At 37.8% G+C, this 12,045-nt stretch overlaps 1 pseudogene; it reads right to left on the bottom strand.

The window, feature by feature from the left end:
- Positions 1-1,091: 1,091 nt before the first annotated feature.
- LOC102837218 overlaps positions 1,092-12,045 on the bottom strand; it is a 33,322-nt pseudogene continuing 22,368 nt past the window's right edge.

The following is a 12,045-nucleotide window of genomic DNA, read 5'->3' as shown; positions in this document are numbered from 1 at the left end:
TCACTAAAGAATTTGGTTCCATTACATATGCTAATGAAACTCTGAACCTTCAGCTAGGAAAATGGCAGTAGTCCTATTAAAAGATCTGATAATACATGGAGGCTATGCTTGATATAAGGATAATATTATAGGGCATGGGAGTAGTGTGCAAATGACAGACTGGGACAGGGGGAACTTTGACCCTGCATTATCAACATATAACCAGCAAGGCTTCTATTGATTTATGACAAATTGCAAATTCTAACCATGCTAATAGGGCATGTATTATGTCTATTGTAAGTAGACATATGGCTCCTTAGCACATCGCCATTAGTCTGGCTCGACCTCTCCCTCCCTTCTTGCTCAACATACCTGCCACTCCTATTCTTTCCTTTCTTATGACAAGAACCATCTGCTATTGCACAATCAAAAGCTGTATTTATCTGTAGCATCATGTTAATATGTGTAATATCAGAATATGTTTCTAAACCTGTGTGGCAACATTTCCTATTTAATAAATTTTCTTCTAGTGACCCTATTAATATTGATCATTACGGTGGGCCTTAGGTTAGTAAATATGGTACATCCACTGAACCCAGCATGTAAGTTGTTTATGATCCTCTGCTTATAAGCCATCCATGAATCAACACTCAATGACAAATGTTTCCTCTGATTTCCAGACCTGACAAGGACACGTATCTGCAAGTGCAGAAGTGGACTTTGTCGTTTCAGAGAACGTCGCCTTGGTACCTGCACAATTACTCCTGTTGCTAAAAACCTTTGCTGCCGCTGAGCATTAAAGACAGAGACAAAAGAGTTCATAATCTGTTTAGAAAACTTCTAGAAGATTGCTGTTATCCTTCACTTCCTTTCTTTATTCCAAATAAAGGCTTTTCAGCAAGTTCTGTATGCGTTTTTTGCAAATGTTTTTAAGGTATGTTAATTTGGCCTCACTAAAATGCATCTCTGCTTCTCAGGAAAGCCACCATTCTCTTTCCAAATGGTTGGAGTATTCCTATCGAATAGGCCCATATCTACCCTTAAAAAATCTTGTGTTTTTTTTTTTTTTTTTACCTCTTTATTGTGAATTGAGGTAAGGTTTACATAGAATATCATTTGGCTACCAGCCATACCACCTTGGCAACATCTTTAACAGAGACGTTCTATAGGTTCAAACCTATATTTTCCACAGGCAGAGTTTCACTCAGTCTCATGATGCATTTCAACAGATTTTACTCTATTGGTAACACTGACAGGAGAAAAGTGACCAGCATGCCTGGTTTGAGAACACCAGTCTCTATTCTGCCCATAGAGACAATGCCACCAATTTTGTAGATATCCTGGAGAGGTAGATGCAGGGGCTGGTCATTTTGGACCAATTGGTGGCAGGATGCAATCTAGAGCTTCAAGCAGTGTGGTTCCACTGGCATTGCCATACTTACGTGTGACTATCTCTTGAACCAAGGCATGTTAGCCCTTGGTTCCAGCATATCATCATCATTCCAACCAGAAATTGGCACAAATGCTATTGCATCAGGGTTGTAGCCAATTTTCTTAATGTAGGTGCTGACTTCCTAAACTATTTCTTCATATCTCTTCTGGCTGTAGGGTGGTTCAGTGGAATCTATTTTATTAACATCAACAATATGCTATTTCACACCCAGTGTGTAAGCAGTAGCGATGCTCACGGGTCTGCCCATTTTTAGAATACCAGCTCCAAATTCTCAAACACCAGCAGCAACAATCAGGACAGCACAGTCTGTGAGGTCCTATAATCATGTTTTTTAAAAAGTCTCTGTGTCCTGGGGCATCAATGATGGTCACATAGTACTTGCTGGTCTCAAATTTCCATAGGGAGATAACAATGGTGATGCCTCACTCATGTACAGCTTTCAGTTTATCGAATACCCAGGCATACCTGAAGGAGTCCTTCCCCGGCTCAGCAGCTTCCTTCCCGTACTGTTCGATGGTTCTTATGTTGATTCAACCATGTTTGTAGATCAGGTGACCAGTAGTGGTAAGCTTGCCTGAATCAACACGTCCAATAAAGATGATGCAGCTATGGGTTTTTTCTTTCCCATTTGGCTTAGGTTTTGTGATGGTATTCACCAACACCTGTAGTCTAGAGGCAAATCTGTTGCAAAAAAACAAAGATTATTGGTTTTATATTCAACTAATCATGCACTTTGTTTCGTATCAATGGTTACAACCCCTATATGTAACAGCAGTTAATCCCCTGTCTATCTGTGGCTCTTATTGCCATTCCACCTTCCTTCCCATCCCTTCTCAACTTTGCCATTAGGTAAACATTGCTCTTTTGATCTTGACATTTTAATCATTCCATGGTGAGCTTACTAGTACTGTTATCCCCCTATATAACTATCTACTGCTTGACTGAAAATTGGGTCACAAGGGTGAGTTCCATTCCAGACCTGAAGAATGGGCAAAAGCCATATTTTTGAGTTCCTCGAGTCTTTTTCTGACCAGTAATCTCTGTCTTTTTAAATTTTCATTTGAATTTGTTCCACATTTTCTTCCATTCTATCTGAGACCACCTAATGTCATCCCTTTCAGAGCAGTTGGTAGTGGCAAGTAGACATCATCTAATTCTTCTAGCTTCAAAGTCTTGGTGTTCACATATTCCATGAGTTAATTCTAAGCAGCTTCAAATTTTTTTCACTCTTCTTTCTTTTGTACATGGAAAGACCACGGATAGTTGTACCCTAGAAGGTTGCTGAAGAGTTTGTAAGATCCCAGTGCTGAGAGTGCTCAGGAAGGGGTGGGCTGCGTTATAAGTGACCGTATTTGATGTAGACAAGTATGACTACTCAATCTGTGTAAGATGGAGGAGGGAGTATAGACACAAAATCATTGGCACCAAAAAGAGCACCCTTAAATTTTCTTACTCAGACATAGGATCCCAGATTAGTAGCACAATACCCCAATGCATTGTCCCTTTCCTAAACTCAGAAGCCATGGCAACCAGGGGCAGAAGCACATTCCTCATGCTTTACCCTTATTTAAGAGGCAGAGAGTTGGGAAGGATAGCAATAAAAGCTGTTCCTCCCTCAGATTTTTAAATCCTTTAAGTCATTCGGAGCTATGGGTTAATGCACCAGACTGCAAAGCCATTTGAACTGCACGGTCTGCAGTTCAAGCTCACCAGCTGCTCCTCAGGAAACCCTATACAGGGTCACTATGGGTCAGAACCGATTCAGTGGCACTTAATGACAATAACAACAAGCCATTTTTAAGGGAAATGAGGGGTCACACAGACTGCATTTCAGAAATGCTGTGGTAATGGCATTTGGCGCTATGGTTAATGTGATGGACTGCAAAGTTGATTTGAACTTCAAGGTCAGTAGATCAAGCTCACCAGCCATTTCTCAGAAATCCTATACAGGGTTGCTATGGGTCAGATCCAACTTGATGGCACTTAACAACAACAACATTTTCTAGACGTAAGAAAAAAAACACTGACACATTTTGTGGGCTATTTTTTGGTAACACACTTAAAAAATATGATCAGACTTTTAATACATTTTACTTTTTTTGCTAAGATCCACGTAACAAAGATGTGGGGGGAACTTCGTCTTGTCTCATCAGCTTCACAAATTTTTAGGCAAAAAATGATGGGTACCTTGAATTTATTGTGTGTTTTATTAAAATCAGTATATCTCTAACAAAAACAACAAAAAGAATCCCAGTAGCTACTCACCAGAGTGAAAGACTTGGTGTACAATAAACTTCATTAAAGCAACAATAATTAAGATTGGAATGCATTGTAAACAAGAAACTAACAAACTAACATTGTAAACAAGAAACTAAACAAGAGCAAAGTCGTAAGACTAGCTAGTCCTTGAAAAGCCTACACAGGGTCGCTTTGGGTTAGAATTGACTTGACGACACTTAACAACAACTGCACTATGATATATGCAGATTTTTTCTATAGTAATATTTAGCAAAAGTTGAATTACATGCTTTAAAATTTGGGTCTATATAGAAAATGCATGTCCATAACTCCTCAAATGCACTTTCTGACATGCACTCTCTGGGGTTGCTTTAAACATGATGAGAATTCAACATTTTCTTTTAACTATAATTTCAAAGTCCTGGTGTGGTGCTGTGGATTAATGCACCAGACTGCAAAACAAGGTTGGTTGCTCAAGCTCACCAGTCACTCTTTGGAAACCTTATATAGGGTCGTTATGGGTCAGAACCTACTCGATGGTATTGGACAACAACAACAACATAACTTCAAATGGGCAACCAAGAAACGAAATGACAGAAAATAATTAGTTCTTCAAGCAATGTGGATGCCCTTGCTGATTCTTCCTAATGCCATAATGTGCACAACATTATTCCCATCAGTGAGTAAAGGCAGAATAAGGGAGTCTGAAAGGTGATATTAACAGTAACACCCTTTTAGAATGGAATCCTGGTGTGGTGTTGTAGGATAAGTACTTCACCAAAGTTTGGTTTGAACTGCAATGTTAGTGGTTCAAACTCAACAGTCACTTTTTGGGAAACCCTATAGGGTCACTATGGGTTGGAAACCACTCAACGGGACTTTTCAACAACAACAACAATGCACTTGGATGGGCACAGCTCCTCTTCTTCCCTCTATCACTGATTACTTTCCACCTCAACAAATACACCACATCTGAGGAATGCAGCCTCAAAAAGTTGTCTTCTGTTTTTTCCAATGTTCTGTACACAGGATCATTGCTGAAGGCCTAAACACAGTAGCTCTGTAGAAGATCAACATCTCTGTGTAGTGTAATGTGACCCATCCTCCTGTGATGCCTCTCCCTCGCTCAATTTCACACTCACACTGAATACTTATCCACATTATTACTCAAACCGTATCAGAAGGCCCTAGTGAAGAGGCTAACGTAAGCTCCAGACTCGCTTCCATTTACTCTGTGTCCAGAATTCCAGTTTCTAATTCCACAAAACATATTAGGAAATCGTTAGGTCAAGTCATGGTTATTCTTACTGGGATCCCTGGCTGGATGAAGCAGAAAGTTCCAGAGTGGCAGAGAGACTAAAGTTAGAAGAGTTAAGAAGCAAGGGAGGGCATTTACAATAATAACATTCACCCAGAACACTTTGCTTGGCTAAAATAATCTTATTGGGCCCAGCCACTAATGTGACTACCACCAAGCACAAGATTCGGAGTATGATCATAGCTGAGGGTGCGTACTAGACCTAGACCAACAAGAGCTTGCCTGAGGAGGCCAGTGCAGGGGTCCAAGCACCACACCGAGTATTTCCATGACTAGACAGACCCCAGTATGTACTCCAGAGAGAACAGAGTATGTCTTCTTAGTCTGATACAGAAATTACTCCCATTTATTCCCTACTATGTTATGGTGAGAGTCAGATAGATTTCAATGGATAAAGATGTGCAGGGAAAGCAACCTTTTTTGGGTTCGTGAAATTTCTATTGACTTGGAGTTTTGTGGCCTTTGAATGAACTCTATATATTGATTGTAAACTATTAACTGAGACAGGGAATTAACATCTTCATCTCAGCATACTGTCACCTGCTATTTCTTCTGGCACAGATGCTCTTTAATTCAGAAATCTACATGGCTCACTCCCTGAGCTTCCAAGGGACTTATCTATAACCTTCCATATTCTTAATGAAATATTTCCTGATTTTTCTATTTTGAATTGAAGTATATCCCATTTGTATTTGTTATCTCCTGACATTTTTATTCAATAATATCATCAAAAAATATTATTATCTATATTTCTCTATGGATAACATTGCAAAGAATGAATATTCTGGAAGATTTATTTGTGCTCATGAGCTACCTGTACATAAACCAAAAGACAGTTGTTAGAACAGAACAAGGGACCACCCAATGGTTAAATGAGGAAAGACGTGCTCTAGAGTTGTATTTTCATCATTTTTATTCACTCTATATGCTGAATAAATAATCTGAGAATCTGGATTGTATTAAGAAAATGTGGTATCGGGGTTCTAGGAAGATTCATTAACAACCCATCCTATGCAGATGATACAACCTGGCTTGATGAAAGCAACGAGGACATAAAATACTTACTAATGAAGATTAAAGACACAACCTTTGGAATAGGTTGCATCTCAATGTAAAGAAAACAAAAATCCTTACCAATGGACCAATAAACAACATCCATATTAATGGAGAAAAGATTGAAGATGTCAATGACTTCATTGTGCTTGAACCAACCATCAATAGAAACAGCAGTCAAGAAATCAACCGATGTATGGCATTAGGCAAATCTGCTGCACAAGACCTCTTTAAAGTGTTGAAGAGCCAAGATGTCAGTTTGAGGACTAAGGTGCACCTGACACAAGCCATGGTATTTTTAGTAACCTCATATATATATATATGAAAGTTGGACAGTGAATAAGGAAGAACATAGAAGATTTGATGCAATTGAGTTATGTTGCAGGAGAATATTGAAAGTATCATAGACTTCCAAAAGGACCAACAGATCTGTTTTGTAAGAACATAGCCACAATGTTCCCTGGATGCCATGATGACTAAAGTTAGTCTCTCATAATTCAGACGTATTATCAGGAGCGAGCCAGTCACTGGAGAAGGGCATCATATTTGGTAAAATGGATGATCAGAAAAAGTGGAAGACTCCCAATGAAATGGATTGGCACAGTGGTGGCAGCAATGAGCTCAGGTGTAGCAACATTTATGAGATTGACCCAAGACTGTGAAGGATTTCATTCTGTTTTGTATAGGATTGTTATGAGTCAGAACCAACTCAATGACACCTGACAACAACAACAATATTTCTCTATAGAATATTTTCTTAAATTCTATTTCTTTTGCTTTTTTACTTTGTATAACACTTCCTTCCTATACTAGAATGTAAGCTTCATGATTAGTTCTTTGTTATGGCCCAATGCCTAGATAATTACCTAATATATTGTAATTGATCAAGAAAGTACTTGGAGTAGATTAATAAATTATCTCCAACATCATACAGCAAAGGAAAATTGGGGTGGGGAAGCTATTGATAAATGTGGTAGTGATTACAATGACTAGTATTTTATTTGTAACACTTAATTTGTATTTACATTTTTTGCTTGCATTGGTGAGATTTGAAAAACTACTGGTTATACCCAAATAGGGAAAAATTTATGGGAATCACATGCCAAAAGTCATTCTATTCTAATTTGATCCCTAAATTCTATTTTAAAATTAGCAGTGAGTCAAACATTATGAGCCATAATTTACTGGGCTCTAGACTAGACCCTGCTGCAAATGTAACAATTTTGTGGATGGTATGGGACTGAGCAATCTTTTTCTTTTGTGCCTAGGGTTGCCATAAGTCAGAAGCAAGTGGGTGATATCTGACAACAACAACATGAAGACGAGACCCTTGTCTGTCTGAACGGAGAGCAGAAATTGGAAGCTATGAGTACCTAATTGTGTGTATGAAGTGAGAAGACAAGTGTTGTTACTAGATGGAGCTCAGATAGATGAAGATGTGAGAGGATCAAGTCCTCTGTGGCCAAATATCAAGTCAGATCTCAATTGATCAGATTGACCAGATCATTTCTGTATGCTTGAATATGATTTATTTAATATATCTGCTCTAACTCAATATATTTGGAGTCCTGGTGTGGTGCTGTGGGTTAATGTGCCAGACTGCAAAGCCATTTGAACTGCAAGGTCAGTGGTTCAAGCTCACCAGCTTCTCCTTGGAAACCCTATATAGGGTCGCTATGGGTCGCAACTGACTTGACAACACTTCACAACAACAACATAGCCTACCAGTGTTGGCAGTTAACTATAGTCATTATAGTATAAAAATGAATAATAATAAATATGATACAGAAAATGATAGAAAGAGATAGTCAGAAACAATATTGAGGTTTTACATTAAAATTATAAAATATTTCATTTAGATTTTATGGAGAGCTAGAATGAGATTTTAAAAGGCAGAATCCTAATAATATCTTTTGTGTTCCTTCTGTGACAATCTTATTCTGAGGGAATGAGAAGAAAATATCTTCAGTGATGACAGAAGTCAGTATGTTCATGAATTTGAATGGAGGGAGAGTGGAGAGAAAGAGAAGGGAAGAAACAGGGGGAAAGAGATCATTATAACAAACAATACTATGTGGAAACCTGAAAGATGAATAGTTCAAATTTTCACTATCTACATTTCCTTAAAGAGACAGTGCAGGTTCAATGGTCAAATTCTCATCTTTGATGTGGGAGCCCTGGGAGTGATTTACCAGTCAGTGCACCTCCTTTGCAGCTGCCATTTGTCTGCCAGTGGAGGTTTGTGTGCTGCAATAGTGCTGAACAGGTTTCAAGGAAGTTTCTAGACTAAAACAGACTAGGAATAAAAGCATGGCTATCTATTTCAAAAAATCAGTCAATTAAAACCTTTGGATTACAATGGTCTGTTATGCAACTGATCATTGGAGAGCATTTCATTCTGTTGTCTATGGTTTTGCATTGAGTAAGGGACTGACTTTATGACAGCTAACAATATTAACATGGGCATTAGAATCTTGATGACATGTAAAAATATAGATTCCCACAAATTCTATAAATAAGAAGGTACTTTGTTCAGTAGAAAAGAAGATTCAAATGATTTTCACCATTTGACTTATGCAAGTATTACAGAATTGCCAGTTGTTACCTTAAAGCTAAAAATTCTTCTGGTTTTGGAACTTTAAGGAGATGTCCCTATCTGATCACATCGTATCCAACAGAACAGCCCTTAAATGTTATTTCATGATCCAGGTTATGACCACTCAGGATCATATCAAATGTGTGAAGAATACCCTCTAAGAGCTTTCTGGCATCATGAAAACACTGGGTATTCCCAGATTAAAATAAATAAATAAATAAATCCTAAAGCGTCACTTTACAAAGCCCTTAATGTAAAAACAAAACAAAACAAACTCTCCTGTCTCATAACACCAAACTCTGTTTTAATCCCTATTTATGACTCTCTATCATATAATCTGAAGTTATATGATACTGAAGGAGGAAATCCAAGGTGCCAATGATACTGAAGGAGGAAATCTAAGGTTTATTGAAGGAATTGGCAAAGAACAAGGCACCAGGAATTGATGGAATAAAAATTGAAATCTTTCAAGAAAGTGAGGAAGCACAAGAGGCACTCACTCATCTCTGCCAAGAAATTTGAAAGACAACTATTTGGCCTACTGATTGGAAGAGATCCGTATTTGTGCCCATTCCAGAGAGAGGTGACCCAACAGAATGCGGAAATCATCAGACAATCTCTTCGATATGCCATGTGAGTAAAGTTTTGCTAAAGGTAATACAGAAATGGCTACAATCATACATTGACAGAGAACTTCCAGAGGTTCAAGCTGAATTCAGAAGAGGCCGGCCATGGAATGAGGGATATCATTACTGATGTCTTATGGATCTTGGCTGAGAGCAGAGAATATCAGAAAGATGTTTATCTGTGCTTTATTGACTATGCAAAGGCTTTCAATTGTGTGGATCATGACAAGCTATGGACAACATTGAGAAGTATGAGTATTCCAGAACACTTAATTGTACTTCTAAGAAATCTGTACCTAGACCATAAAGCAGTTGTTTGAACAGGACATGGGAACACTGAATGTTTTAAAATTGAAAAAGTTGTGTGACAGGGTTGTATTCTTTCACCATAGTTATTCAACCTGTATGTTGAGCAAAGAATCTGAGGATATGGGTTATATGAAGAAAAACGTGACAGGAGGAAGATTCATTAACAACCTGAGATATGCAGATGATACAACCTTGCTTGCTGAAAGTGAAGAGAACTTAAAACATTTACTGATGAAGATGAAAGAGCACAGCCTTCAATATAGATTACATTTCAAAGTAACGAACACAAAAATCCTCATCACTAGACCAATAAACAACATTCTTATCAACGAGGGAAAGACTGAAGTTGTCAAGGACTTCATTCTTCTTGGATCAACTATCAACACTCACAGAAGAAGCAATCAAGAAATCAAACGATGAATTGCATTAGGCAAATCTGTTGCACAAGACCTTTTTAAAGTGTTGAAGAGCAACGATGTCAGTTTGAGGACTGAAGTGCACCTGACCCAAGCCATGGTATTTTCAATAACCTTATATGCATGTGAAAGCTGAACAGTCAATAAAAGACCACAGAAGAATTGATGCTTTTGAGTTATGGTGTTGGTGGAGAATACTGAAAGTTCCATGGGCTGCCAAAAGAACCAATAGATCTGTTTTGCAAGTAGTGCAGCCAGAGTGCTGCTTGGAGCCAAGATGGCCAAACTTAATCTCTCATACTTCACACATGTTGCCAGGATGGACCAGTTACTGGAGAAGGAGATCATGTTTGGTAAGGTGGAGGGTCACAGAAAAAGAGAAAGACTCTCAATGAGATGGATTGGCCAAGTGGCAGCATCGATGGACTCAAGCGTGACAATAGTAGTGAGGTTGGCCCAGGATTAGGCAGTGTTACATTCTGTTGCGCATGAGGTTGCTATGAGTCAGTACCGTCTAGATGTCACCTAACAACAACAACAACATCATATAACTCTGAAGTCTTTAAAGAAGGTGGGAAGATGGAAGAAAGACATACATTTTGGCCAGGATTCACAGGTCCTAAGTTCTCATGCAGCTTTAATTTCTACTTACTCTATCATTCTTTGGTACTCATATTCAAAATGATTAGGTCTGTCCAAACAATCTGTGAGAAGATTCCCAGTCATGGCACCTAGTTCAATCTTATTTGACAGTCTCCATGATGACAACTTTCTTCTTCTCTCAGCACATTCTACACAATAAACTATTGAAAGTCTTACACTTTTTTCCATACGTTGTTTTTCATAATTACAAAGTGCTCTCTTACCTCTCTTTTTCTAAATTTTGTTTCTCATTCAAGCTCAGGCTATGTCTCTGACTGGAAGTCTTTACAATACTAAACATGTCATTTGATTTTTATATATTACCTTGGAAAACTGCTGATACTGTGATCTCTTATCAATACTTAACAGCGTCATAAATTATTTGAGGTAATTAGAAATATAGGATCTGGGTTTCATGTCTAACTCTAACAACTGCTTGAATATTATTACCCTTTGATATAACTTTTAAATCCTATGAGCTTCAATGTGTTCTTATATAAAAGTACTAAAATATTACTTCTTTTTTTTAGCATGAATACTGCCTGGTGTGATTTCACAGAAATGTTATTAATTGAATAACTACAATACCCCAGGTTGTCTTCTCAACATATATAGAAACATTTACTATACAAACAATATGTATTAATTGCCAAGTACTTTTCATCTTGAATTAGATTCATCACAATGATTATATTAAAGAGATGTTGTCATTCACCATTTGTTTGAAGTTGGAGAAATGAACATCAAAGTCAGCTTTTCAAAACTACCAGCTGTACCATGGGAGAAAGATGAGGCTTTCTGTTCCTGTAAAGATTTATAGCCTTGGAAATGCTATACAGGATTGCTATGAGTCAGAACTGCCTCCACGGCACACCACCACCAACAACAACAACAACATCTAAAATAATGGACTAATCTTTGAAAATGGAATTATTTCTATACATTTGTAAGGCTACTGTTTGTGATTATGTTTGGGGAAAGATTATGACATAAAAGAATGGGTCAGAGGGGAGAATAAACCACATAGATTTTCCTTGTTATCCCCAAATCCCTTTGATATTCCTATGATTTAGTAGTTCCAACCATGGTCATGTTTTCTATGTATTTTATGAGCATCTATATATGCTGTCCATATTTCAAAACAAGAGGAGTCATGATAACTCTTCACATTCCACATCTGATTGAATAAATGCTATCCACAGTGTGGTTTTGTTTAATGCATCTTTCTACACTTTCATTCAATCAGAATTTTTTCCAAAAGATAAATGGTTATTTCTGGGAATAATACTATTTTAATGCTATAAAAGTAGAATCAATTATTTTTGTTGTTGTTGTTGTTAAGTGCCATCGAGTCGGGTCCGACCCATAGCGACCCTGTACAGGGTTTCCAAGGGTGTAAATCTTTACGGGAGTAG

The sequence above is a fragment of the Chrysochloris asiatica genome, unplaced genomic scaffold (genome assembly GCF_000296735.1).
Source record: "Chrysochloris asiatica unplaced genomic scaffold, ChrAsi1.0 scaffold00064, whole genome shotgun sequence".
Lineage (NCBI taxonomy): Eukaryota > Metazoa > Chordata > Mammalia > Afrosoricida > Chrysochloridae > Chrysochloris > Chrysochloris asiatica.
The sequence above is the reverse complement of the archived record's forward strand: the minus strand, read 5'-3'. Positions and strand labels throughout refer to the sequence as shown.